General features: G+C 38.3%; 1 protein-coding gene across 2 annotated transcripts in view; it reads left to right on the top strand.

Moving 5' to 3' along the window:
- The window catches only part of LOC134816159 (uncharacterized), a 99269-nt gene that overhangs the window by 8569 nt on the left and 76672 nt on the right, over positions 1–14028 (top strand). The gene's annotated exons all lie outside the window — the stretch shown is intronic.

A 14028-nucleotide genomic window follows, 5' to 3' on the forward strand; every position in this document is an offset into this window, starting at 1 on the left:
CCACAGAAAAAATCTTTTAAAAACCGTTCGTGGGAGTCCCCATACTCCCAGAAATATCCACCTAGCGAAGCAATAAATAGTTCGTTGTTCTACCTTTTGACTGTCACGTTTCGGAGTTGGATTTGTTTCCAATGTCTGATATTGACCACAAAGATTGTCGTGCTTTTTTTCTTCATTCAGAATTCTGAATTCATCATTCAAGTAGTCTATTTCTGCGTTGGCCTTCTGTAAGAGTATCGAAATTCTAGAAATTTCATCCACGAGAAGAGTGCACTTCTGACACTCCGTGTTTTTAAGGATATCACATTGAACTGCCACGTGTTTGGTCCTTTGTCTCGAACAAAATGTGCTGTAAATACCTCCGACATATTTCTCGTCGTCCGTTATGTTTGGGATCATTCGGAGTTCCCCCTCCGGTGAGATATCCGTGATGTCAATATCAAATGTATCGCTATCTGTCGCCGTGACATCAAATAACCTTCGTTGACATAGGACGCTCTCGTCGTACTCTACACTGGTTGTTGGTGACATAATTTCTTGAAATATGGTGGAGGCCCCAAGTTTATTCTCTGATCCGCAGGATTCAAGACTATCCCACTGTTTTAAATTCGTCAAACTTGCTGGTCTCCTCAGCTCGCTTTCCTCCATTATTGTGTACAATAGCCTTTCAGTGTGGGGACTTTCTTTCTCACCCTCGGAGATTGTCGTGTATTTACAAGATTGTTCCACATCTATTAACTCACTTAGGTCTAGTTCTATAGGCTCGCCGGAAAAACTTGTTATCTGCATCTCCTCGTTCTCCTCCATTTTTATTTAGTATCCAAATTTTTCTTACTTCTGATTTCTCCCTCGATAATTGTTTTGGTAACAAAACATAGCAACGGGTTTTTACTTCCTAGTCAGCTTAATTAGCTAAAATACTTGTTAGGTGTTAATGGAATTATAATCACTCCAAAATAATGTACTGCCGATTATGATGTAGCTGTGCTGATCACGATTGGCAAATCGCCAGAACTTCAAATATGTGGATAAAAATATGTGGAAAATTAAGCAATACAAGTTTAGTCGCGTGTAATGTATATTCATTGGTCGATCGAAATGATGATACAAAATGATGTAGAAAGGACGGTTGAATGATGCGATATTTGGTCAATAAACTACAATTTGCGGATTTTCTCTATCTCTATTCACTATTATAATTACTTAACAAGCATATCTGTATACTTGTTTAGTTTACAAACGTTAGCAAAGAGAATCCACAGTTTGTATTGACGGAATGCAGTATTGTGCAATTTAGTTCTTTCAACCGACTTTTGAACCAACCTTTCAATCTAAAATGAATACGCTATTTAGCTATACTAACTAAAGGTGCTATCTTATTCTATTCAATAAAGTTGTTTCATTTATAGTATGAATTTCGATATTCATATAAATGTAAAAACAAAGCTTCCTGAAATCGAACTAAAAATGGGAGATGGCGTATTAAAAATAAAATACGATACAAGGTAGAAAATCCGAAGTGCATGGATTTCGTGCAACAAAGTTGATAATACAGATGTATATATAGACAGCTTGACGTTACAAAGGATTCACATCATTCTAAAATGTATAAATAAGTTCGATCGAGCGACAAAATGCTTATAGTGAGAGAGGAAATTGAAAAGTAACGTGTCAAAATGGAGGAGTTACAATTGGAGTTATGATTTCCCTGCTTTTCATTATTTCGTAAACATGACATGCAGCTAAGTAAAATATACTCGATGACGCTTTATATATGATACATATTATATGTTATATACTCTTTATATACTCTATAAATATATTGTATGAAGCAATTCTGGCATTCTATCGCATGGAGTTGAACTAATGAGTATACTTGAGATTTGAGATTTCCTAAAAATACAGTACGGAACATTCATACATTTCGTGGCTGACATTTTTGGCGCATGAATAAAGCAAGTCCTACGAATGATATAGCAAATATCTATTACTGTTTAGGAATCAAGTATCGACCTTAAGGTAAAAATGAGGTACTGGTAGCTAATGTCAAGAATACGGTTAAAATCAACACTCAGAGCTCTGCCTCTAGTAATACAATATGACTGTTAAAAGGGTAAAATGATAAGGTATTACAACTAGTTGTACACTGTACAAATACAAAAGGGAGGTTCATAATAACAAAATATTGTTAAGTTATTGCTACCTCCGGCTTATCTGTGATCTGTTGTTCCCAAGGTCCATTAACTACCAAACTAATTTTGGAGCTTCAAGTTCAACTCGAACAGGAAACACTGGCACAGGCCACGCCCATATTTTATGATTGTGAGTGATTATTATTAGTGATTATGAGTGCATATATCTGATATCGCACACTGTACAATATATTCGCTCATAATCACTAAATAACATCAACAAACTCACTTTATCGTTTAATAAAATTTGATCGTGCACATACATTAAACACGAATATTTATCAACAAATTTACTTAAAATTAACCCTAACTCTCGTATGTATAGACCTTAAAGTTACATCAAAAGTATCTAAGCTTTTTATTCAGCCTAAGTTTGTACTTCCTACAGTAGTAGCAGGCTCAGAGGTACAACCTCAGAGGTACAACCTCAGAGGAACAACCTCAGAGGCACAACCTGGACTCTAAATAATGTGATTTGCCGGGGCATCTGCAATCCTCTACGATTATAGGTCCCCTATATGATAAGATTCATCGTTTTGGTGATGAATCGTGTCATCCAGCAGTGAGAGTGCTTGGTGCCAATGTTTCCTTTCAGCTATCACGTACAAGTTACAGTGATCATAGTTGAATTCCTTTTCTCAAATATTTGTTTTAACAGTGTATCTGTAGAAAAAACTGGCAAATTTCAGTCATCATCTATTTTTGCAGCTAATCTCATCACCTCAGACTCAAATGAAGTTAAGCTAGCTACATTGAGCTGTTGCATCATATTTTTACTCCTCGCTCCACATGAGGCTTATGTAATTTTTCAGAGCGTTTAAAGAAAAAATGTATACTATAACTGTTAAAACGGTTAGACTTTAATATATCAAATTCGGTGGACTGAAAGATCAGCAAAGAAGGGCGCGATTGGATTTCACCCACTCTTCGAAGTTTCATACAGTATAAACCTTTTTTATGTAGCTCTTGTTGCATTTAAGCTCAATTAAAATTATATAATAATTTAAACAAACTACCATTACGAAGTTCTGAACAAAATTAAACAGCACAGTGCCGCTATAAATGCCCTACAGAAAATCTGATAAGTCCACAATAACGTTAACAAGTAATAAATAATTCGCTGGACTTATTCGTATAATTATTATACTTAATATAGTAAACAATATTATTCAATGTTGCGTGATTACGTAGCTAAGTTACATTAACTTCCTTTGTTCTTTGACAAACCGAAATTGTTTCGGCCATTTCAAGTCTTATGATATAATTATAATTCAATAAACTCTGGTTCTGTAATAAAACTATAAAACGAATAAACGCACTTTTTAATGCATTCAAGCTCAATTAAAGTTTAAAATATAGTTTTTGATCTGTTTTAAATATCTGATATAATTGACCTCTTATGCGATTCATGCCGTGCCTTTTTTCTTCATGCAGAATCCTGAATTCATCATTCAGACATTCATGTAGTCTATTTCTGTGTTGGCCTTCTGGAAGTGTAATAGTTTCAAAATTCCAACTGCAAGAACAAAGAATTTCGAGGTGGTTACACTACAGTCCACACACGATCAATTACTCCTACAGTACAGTGTACTTGTACCAGTAACCATTTCGAATGAAAAGTGTGGCACTTGACTCGTGTTCGATCATTTTAGCCTTAGGCCTGCTGAACTTAGGCCTGCAGAATATTTACAATTCCGCCACTATATTTTCTATGATAATGAGTGGGATCCGTGCATGATGGCGATCAGCCGTACTTTGAATGCTTGTAAAATGCATGATAGCTCGGTCAAACTGCAATTTCAACTATAAAATCCGAGCTGAAACTGTACAAACTAAAGTTAAACCACACTAACATTTAATTATAATTAACAGAAATAACGGCCAGTGCTCGAGAATTGTGATTAGTCCTGTAAATCACCACTATGCACTATAATTTTGTAATGGTGCCCACGTGTTATATATACAGGCACAGCTGTATCATTACCACAGCTACAGTGCGAACTGTGTCATCACATAGGATGTGTTCGTACACTTCTCTCATATTGATATACTTATAGTGAAGTGTAAGAGTAATGTACAGATTTGAGATTCAAAATTATGATTGGACAGAAATGGTAAGCGGGCATTGCCATTATTATGAATATCAGAAAGGGCAAATTGCTGAAATAAGGCCGTTCATGAAAAGGGCCGATATTAGAAACACTTAACAAAAGTCAAACATATCTTCCCTTATCTGTATTTATCATGGATAGTTTTAACAAATAGCAAACAATTGATTTGTATAACTATATGAAAGTAATTCAATGGATGAAATATACAGGTGCGCCTATTCAAAAGACTTGTTATTCCTGCCCCTGTGATTGCCTGCAGTAGTGCAGTAACAAACACAATACACATCACAACGACACATACGGTTATCAGGTTCGGTTTCTCATTCTGAATTTAATTCCAACAATTCACTATTAAATTGGTCCGATTGTGGGTCCGTATACTTGTTACATATATGACAGTTGTTGATTCATATCGGACCAAGTGCCATGGTTTATTGTGTTTTTTTTTTCAGTTTGGACAGTACATACCTTCTGCGGAGACTGTAACAGAAATATAACTTTTGAAGAAACTTTGAAAACTCAAAAAACATACTTTTAGTTAATTGCACAAATTAAAGTAAAATGAGTTATAAATATAGCTACATACTGATTTTAACAAAAATTGAGGCGTATGGAAATAACATTGGCACTGAATATCGTGGTTTTAGTTTTACCGACAGGTCCCTTTTTTACGGATATCTTCTTTGCGAGGAAAATAATTACGATACTGTCTTGCCCAACTTAAAAGAAAAAAATATTCCAATGCAAAAAAAACGTGTACCAATCTTGACCAGATCCAGAAGGAGGTGTGGTGAAATCAAAGACGGGTTCCAAATAATTGGAAGTGCAAGATTGTGCTTGTAAGCCCAGGAACTGAAAATCAGGCTGTAGGACTGGAGCGGGGGACTGTAGAGCGGACTTGGTCGGAAGTAGGACCCTAGAGCGGAGTCAAATCGCCAGGGTAGGACTCGTCTCTAGAGCGGAACTCTAGAGCGGTTAGAAATTTGAGAGTAAAGTTAGTTTTTAAGATTGAGTTATGTTTTTTAATCAATGATTAAATTTAATAACAGTTGTCACATAATGATGATAAAATTGATAAAACTTATCATATATCTTGTCAAGATAGAGATAATAGAGCTAGATTATCAACACGTAACAAAAACTGCACTCAAGATATTATCTTGAGTGCAGTTTTTGTTACGTGTTGATAATCTAGCTCTATTATCTCTATTTTATCGCTACATTACAACTGCCATTGTGCTGGTACTGTGTTTTTACTTTATACAAGTACAAGTACACGATGGAGGAAATGGATACTCTACAAAGATTGTCATTTTACTCTACCTGCATTACCGAAGAGAATGAGGACTATAACGGTTGGATCACTAAACTGTTGGAAGCTACGGACTGTGACAACAAATCAGAGTTTTCAGTTGAAACGTTCAAAAAAGCCAGTGAAGTCAGTTTTAGTAAAACTTTTGTATTTTGCGTATCAGACTTCCAGTGGTCATATAAGTACGTATCTGGATATCAAGAAAGATATGGAGGAGTTGAAGAGCGATCTTATCCGATCGCAAAGCAGTTATCAAGCTGCAGGCTGAACTTCTGGAAATCAAATCGAAGCAGTTGGAATCCGTGCACTCCACCGTCAAGACCACCGTTCAAGACACTGTCCAAGCTGAGATGAAGTTATACAGTCAAGCTGTGTCTAAAACTGCACCTGTGCTTACAGAAGAGAGTTTGAAAAAGGTTGTACAGAATGCTGTATCGGAAGAGGATCGTAGTAGGAATGTGCTCATCTTTGGTTTGAAGGAGACTGATGAAGAGAAACTGTGCGATAAAGTTGACATGATTTTTCAGCAGATTGATGAAAAACCACGTTTTGCAGCTATCCGGGTTGGGAGGAAATCAGCCGACAAGACGAGACCAGTCAAAGTTTCGCTAGGTAATTCTAGTACCGTTCATCAGATATTAGTAAATGCCAAAAAATTGAGACTGTGTGAAGATCACAAAACTGTTTTCATATCTCCAGATCGATCACCTGAAGATCGAGCTATCCATCAGCGGTTGGTCTTGGAAATGAAACAGATAGCCAAAGAAGACACAAAAAAACATTATTATATCAGAAGTGGTAATATTTGTAGTGAGGACAAGTTGGTAGAGAGTGATACATAATAATGAGTGATATACGTCCATAAGTTTTTACCGTGTTTTCCAAAACATGTCAAATAAGTACTTTTGGTTTTTATATTTGTTACTAGTATATTCATATATTGAGTATCTAGTTTTGGATTATATCGCGAGGCCAGCCGCTTTGACATCGGCAATCTTTATTTTTTATTTGGATTGTTGATATAAGCGGGATAAAAATGCTCAATTTCATTTCATTTCATACATTAATGCTGCGAATCAAATATCTGAAAATAGTTCACTCCTCGATCATCACGTTCCTCAACAAGGTGGGAGACAAGGTCCTGATCGTCGTAGACTTCTACTAAATGTGCCAGTCGGCGTTCCTTAGTAAGCTGACGGGCTCGTTTTGCAGGAGGAGCATCCCCGTGGCCGTAACTCCCCTTGAGCATCATCTCATCCGTAGTGGACTGTTCTATGTAGACGGCTTGAAGAAAGGATAGTTAGGTTCGAGTGTCCCATCATTGCTGCAAACTTTCTGTTAAAGGCCTCTGCGTAGTTGTTTGTCTTGTTGAGGTTGCAGGTAGTCCGGTCGACGAGGTTCCAGGATTGCGGACGAAAGCGGGCAGGTTTGGTGCTACGAGCGGTGGAAACTCCCTGTACCCAAGTCGTCATGAAGTAGTTAAGGAAGTCGTCGAGGCCAAGGTTGGAGGGGATGAGATCTAGAAGCTCCATTAAAGAAGAGAGAACATCGTCCACTGGGAGAAAGGCAAGCTGCATAAGTCTACGTATCCACGCTCGAACAAGACCTGGAGTCCAGGAATTGGTAAGGGGGCTGTTAATTCCTTCGTCGTAGGCCTTCTTCAGTCCGTTCTCCCGTACTCATTGCAGAACAAGTTCGTCCCCGGATGACGATGGGCTTCTCAGGAGGAGTTGAGGAAATTAGGAATGACTGTTACTCTGCATATTGTAGATAGTTGTAAAGAGGAGTAGGAATCGAATGTTATATACTAAAACTAAATTCTCCTTGACATTTATACTGCACTATCGAAATCACTAACAAGAACCGCTATGCGATGGGATCTGATCTGGATCATACCCTGTCACCAGACTGAACATAAGATACCCTTAGTAGGTCATAGGTGCTAAAGTGTCACGCGATGAGATCCTCATTCCTAAATGATCTGCTTGATCAGTGCAGTATTTCGCTTAGCGAAATCACATCGATACGACCAGTTCATAATTATACCTCTTTATCAAAGATTTTTCTTTGCATTTTAGAGTAGCATGAGGATATTTCAGTCAAATGGAAGAAGTTTATACCGAACAATTGTCTAACGTATCTAAAAATTACAATATGATATGATGTATTAGTGCTTTTCATTCAAACAAGTAAAAACGAATCTTTTATGTCATGTTTCCAGGGTTTGGACTGGAATTGATCTTGGACAATTTTCTGCTTCAACAACTCCATGACTTATTCTAATGTCACGAGACACGACTGTAATAATCAATCACGAGTTGTATCTAATCTGATTTAAATCTTCTGACCAAGTCCGTTCTACAGTCCGCTTTCAAATTTCTAACCGCTCTAAAAATAAAATTTGCCTGTGGGTACGGGGTACCGCTCTAGAATCCTCATAGTATTAGTATGGGTCCTGTAAGGGAGTTCCGCTCTAGAGTTCTACCCTGGCGATTTGACTCCGCCAGGAGGTGACCGGGACATGATTTTAGGCCTGACCGGGACCGGGACCGGGACCGGGATACAAAATGTGACTTGACCGGGACCGGGACCGGGACCGGGACTGAGATTATCAATTTACCGTGACCGGGACCGGGACCGGGACCAATAATTTCTGGGATTTCTATCTTACCGGGACCGGGACCGGGACCGGGACCAACAATCCAATTTTACCGGGATGACCGGGATTTTACCGGGATTACCGGGATTTGACCGGGATGACCGGGATGACCGGGACCAAAACTGAAAACTGGTATTCTCATATTGAAAGCTGCAACTTTCATTTACGGTACATTATAATTGAACCGTACATTATAATTGAACAATTTGAATAAGTAATAACTAGAATATTAAATTAGAAAAAACTTTTAAAAACCGTCAATATGGGGCATGGGCCTAATGTACTACACCAATAATGTTCATGTACTGATTACTCAAGTTCACCCTCATTCCTCATTCCTCAATCAATGATCATCCCTCAAATTATTCAACAGTTTCATTCTCCAATTCCAATTGACAATTGGGCGTAGCCCGAATTGAAAACTTGATGTTAGTTTGCACTTATTGCTTATGAGTTATGTAACGACTAACGATAATAGTTACCTAAACTTGTTTAGCAATTTCAAACATTGTTTTATTTGGCTCAGAGGTTGTTTAAAGATGAAATTCACAATGAATGAAAGTAAAAACTTAAAATCACAGTGAATCAGAATGAAATTATGTAAAAGATCCCGGTCAAAATCCCGGCAAATTTGAGTGATTGACCGGGACCGGGACCGGGACCGGGACCAAGAATCCTGAATTAACCGGGACCGGGACCGGGACCGGGATCATAAATCAGCATTTGACCGGGACTGGGACCGGGATGAAAAATGTGACTTGACCCGGTTGACCGGGACCGGGACCGGGACCGGGATAGCTCAAAATTGCCAATCCCGGTACCGGGATTCCCGGTCACTTCCTGGACTCCGCTCTAGGGTCCTACTTCCGACCAAGTCCTCTCTACAGTCCCCCGCTCTAGAGTCCTCCGCAGTCCGCTCTAGAGTCCTGCTCCCGAAAATCACTGTCGGAAGAAATGATCTGCAGCATGTATGGAACTACAGGGCTGAAAACCAATGCAACAGCTATTTTTATGTTGAATCGTGCCCCAATCCCTAGCCCTAGGCCTATATCTTCTAGTATCTTCAGCGTCCAGTGTCACAGTCCATAAAGTAGCACTATTACGTATTGTATGTATTCCTCCCTACAAAATGTATTCCTCCCTACAAAATATGGTATTCCGATTCGTGCCTGAACATGAAAACTGAATAATATTTTGCAACACCACTCCAAGTCCAATTGATGGAAGTTTACACTTTTATTTGTACGTAGTGACCTTGATTGACGATATATCAACCTTTCCAGATCGTTGCTCTGCAAAGGAACGATCTTGATGCGATTAAGCAAGAATAATACCTTATCGGACCTTATTTGGACGGACATTAAATGAACGGACATAATTATGAACGGATCAGTGTTTATTAATATCACATATCATCTTCATCAAATTAAAGCATCAGTGATTTCTAGCTTTATAGAAACCACTTTTTAATCAAACTACCCCGGTCCTGCATTTCAGTGTACTTAACTTTTACAAGCCATTCGGCGTGAAGTGGTTTTATCTTAGGGGTCGTTCACATATTACGTAATCAATATTTTAGCAATTTTTACCCCCTCCCCACTTCCGTAATCAACCGTAATCAAGTCCCAAACCCCCCCCCCCCTCCTGACAGCAATATTACGTAATCATGGCCTGACCCCCCCCCCGGCCCCCGGCCCCCCCCCCCCCCCCCACCTTGACTTTTTTCCTAGAAAACACTTTTCTCTACGTTTCATGCTACCCTGATCATGCTATCATCGATGAGCCGAAATCATTGTTATGATATCCAGCCAAGCACCTTTTAAACTTACTATTATAGCCGGATATTCGATCAATTTCTAAATTTTTATATCACTATCAGAGTGAAATTGAGTGGAATTTGAATTAAAATATTGTCAAATTGTTATTATTCTAGAGGGTAACAAAATTTTTGATTACGTAATCAACGGCCGAAACCCCCCACCCCCCCCCCCCCCCCCCCTTAGGCTTAATCAACCGTAAGCATTTGGAAACCCCCCTCCCCCCTCGGCTGATTACGTAATATGTGAACGACCCCTAATAGATAACTTTAGGTTAACCTTAACATCACGTGGAGCTTTCCTAGCACTGTTTCATTACCTCCCCTGAGTAATATGAACTATAACAACGTCGGACAATGTCCTTGGCAACACGATTTACCGTAATATCTAGAGGCTGGAACAAGTTTGTCATGTTGCATGTTGGCGGGGACTATAGCTCATGAAATATGTTGTTGAGGGCGCCATAATTTCGTTGACTTTTTGAACCCTTGAAAACATCATATACTAGTAGTTATATTTTTTTAGAAAATATTTTAATGGTGTACAGTGTAACATGTAAGCATAATTCAAAAATTTCTCTATTGCAAAATTGCTTCCAGGCGTTTTGCACGAGCAAAATGCTCAAAAATGATTGCCTTCAATAAACTTTTACTGTTCGGTACTACTACTAGTACTATACTATAGTATTGAAATTTATAAAACCTTTGAAATTCTTACTGTGGCGCGCAGAAAATCATTCCTACACCCCTGAATTATCTGCTATTACATGTGAAAATCACTGTCGGAAGAAATGATCTGCAGCATGTATGGAACTACAGGGCTGAAAACCAATGCAACAGCTATTTTTATGTTGAATCGTGCCCCAATCCCTAGCCCTAGGCCTATATCTTCTAGTATCTTCAGCGTCCAGTGTCACAGTCCATAAAGTAGCACTATTACGTATTGTATGTATTCCTCCCTACAAAATGTATTCCTCCCTACAAAATATGGTATTCCGATTCGTGCCTGAACATGAAAACTGAATAATATTTTGCAACACCACTCCAAGTCCAATTGATGGAAGTTTACACTTTTATTTGTACGTAGTGACCTTGATTGACGATATATCAACCTTTCCAGATCGTTGCTCTGCAAAGGAACGATCTTGATGCGATTAAGCAAGAATAATACCTTATCGGACCTTATTTGGACGGACATTAAATGAACGGACATAATTATGAACGGATCAGTGTTTATTAATATCACATATCATCTTCATCAAATTAAAGCATCAGTGATTTCTAGCTTTATAGAAACCACTTTTTAATCAAACTACCCCGGTCCTGCATTTCAGTGTACTTAACTTTTACAAGCCATTCGGCGTGAAGTGGTTTTATCTTAGGGGTCGTTCACATATTACGTAATCAATATTTTAGCAATTTTTACCCCCTCCCCACTTCCGTAATCAACCGTAATCAAGTCCCAAACCCCCCCCCTCCTGACAGCAATATTACGTAATCATGGCCTGACCCCCCCCCCCGGCCCCCGGCCCCCCCCCCCCCCCACCTTGACTTTTTTCCTAGAAAACACTTTTCTCTACGTTTCATGCTACCCTGATCATGCTATCATCGATGAGCCGAAATCATTGTTATGATATCCAGCCAAGCACCTTTTAAACTTACTATTATAGCCGGATATTCGATCAATTTCTAAATTTTTATATCACTATCAGAGTGAAATTGAGTGGAATTTGAATTAAAATATTGTCAAATTGTTATTATTCTAGAGGGTAACAAAATTTTTGATTACGTAATCAACGGCCGAAACCCCCCACCCCCCCCCCCCCCCTTAGGCTTAATCAACCGTAAGCATTTGGAAACCCCCCTCCCCCCTCGGCTGATTACGTAATATGTGAACGACCCCTAATAGATAACTTTAGGTTAACCTTAACATCACGTGGAGCTTTCCTAGCACTGTTTCATTACCTCCCCTGAGTAATATGAACTATAACAACGTCGGACAATGTCCTTGGCAACACGATTTACCGTAATATCTAGAGGCTGGAACAAGTTTGTCATGTTGCATGTTGGCGGGGACTATAGCTCATGAAATATGTTGTTGAGGGCGCCATAATTTCGTTGACTTTTTGAACCCTTGAAAACATCATATACTAGTAGTTATATTTTTTTAGAAAATATTTTAATGGTGTACAGTGTAACATGTAAGCATAATTCAAAAATTTCTCTATTGCAAAATTGCTTCCAGGCGTTTTGCACGAGCAAAATGCTCAAAAATGATTGCCTTCAATAAACTTTTACTGTTCGGTACTACTACTAGTACTATACTATAGTATTGAAATTTATAAAACCTTTGAAATTCTTACTGTGGCGCGCAGAAAATCATTCCTACACCCCTGAATTATCTGCTATTACATGTGAACATTGCGAGGTATCTAGGCCCTAGGGGTAGGACAGGAGGAATTATTTTAGTTTTACGGGAAATTGAATAAAAATTGAATCAAGTAATCAAGCTTTCTTGGAAACGCGTAGCACCAATATAGACATGGCCGGTAATTGGGTAATGGGTATTAATATAAGTATAACTTACAAGTCATTATCAGTGATCAGGGCACCAACTACCACATCACGATTGATTTAATTATAATTATATCTCCCCAAGAATTTTACCTGGGGACCTCGAGGAAATGATCTCAATTTAAATAACCGTTTCTGTACTATAAAGCGCGAAATGTTGCCGAGAATGAATCAGAATAAGAAAAGCGAACGACCAATATAAACTGAGGTGTTTTTTCACATTATCTGGCATCCTGAGGATAGAAATAGCTGCAGAGATATATATATTTATCTTAGAAACATAGTCCGCAGGCTAAGTTATCGTCAAGGGAAGCATTACCTTACCGTAAATGTTTAATACCTTATCGATCGGACCTTATTTGGACGGATATTTATATTATTTGAACGCTGGAGGCCCTAACGGTCATCTTAATGTCCGTTCAAATAAAGTCCGTTCATTTAAGCTCCGTCCAAGTTAAAGTCCGTTGAATTTTTTTCAAAAATTTTTCCACTTGGACGGACATTAAATGAACGGAGATAATTATGAACGGACATTAATATGATTATGAACGCTAGAAGGCATTCAAAACCATCGAAAAACCGAATTTTTTTCGTTTTTCTTAACTTTTTTTTAATTTCAGCAATTGATTTTTAAATCCATTTTTTATACACTAACAGTAGTCAGTAACTAGTAAGTAAGAAAAGCAGTCGTTAAGCAGTAAAAATGTTAAAATAAGTGTACATGATCAGTGTCTAATATCACATATCATCTTCATCAAATGGGTTTTCGTGCATGAAATTGAAATAGTCCATGCTTAAAGCCTCAGTGATTTCGAGCTTTATGGAAACCTTTTTTATCAAACTACCCCGGTCCTGCATTTCAGTGTTAACTTTTACAAGTAAAGCTATTCGGCGTGAAGTGGTTTTATCTTAGATAACTTTAGGTTAATACCTTAACATCACGTGGAGCTTTCCTAGCACTGTTTCATTACCTCCCCTGAGTAATATGAACTATAACAACGTCGGACAATTTGTCCTTGGCAACACGATTTACCGTAATATCTAGAGGCTGGAACAAGTTTGTCATGTTGCATGTTGGCGGGGACTAGCTCAACAAACTATGTTGTTGAATGCCATAATTTCGTTGACTTTTTGAACCCTTGAAAACATCATATACTAGTAGTTATATTTTTTTAGAGAATATTTTAATGGTGTACAGTGTAACATGTAAGCATAATTCAAAAATTTCTCTATTGCAAAATTGCTTCCAGGCGTTTTGCACGAGCAAAATGCTCAAAAATGATTGCCTTCAAGGGACCAAACCAACTATATTTACCTCAATTCTCTAGTCTTTTCAGACGCAGAATCTTCTACACTCTCTGACT

This window comes from Bolinopsis microptera, chromosome 5 (genome assembly GCF_026151205.1).
Source record: "Bolinopsis microptera isolate Bmic1 chromosome 5, MBARI_Bmic_1.0, whole genome shotgun sequence".
NCBI lineage: Eukaryota > Metazoa > Ctenophora > Tentaculata > Lobata > Bolinopsidae > Bolinopsis > Bolinopsis microptera.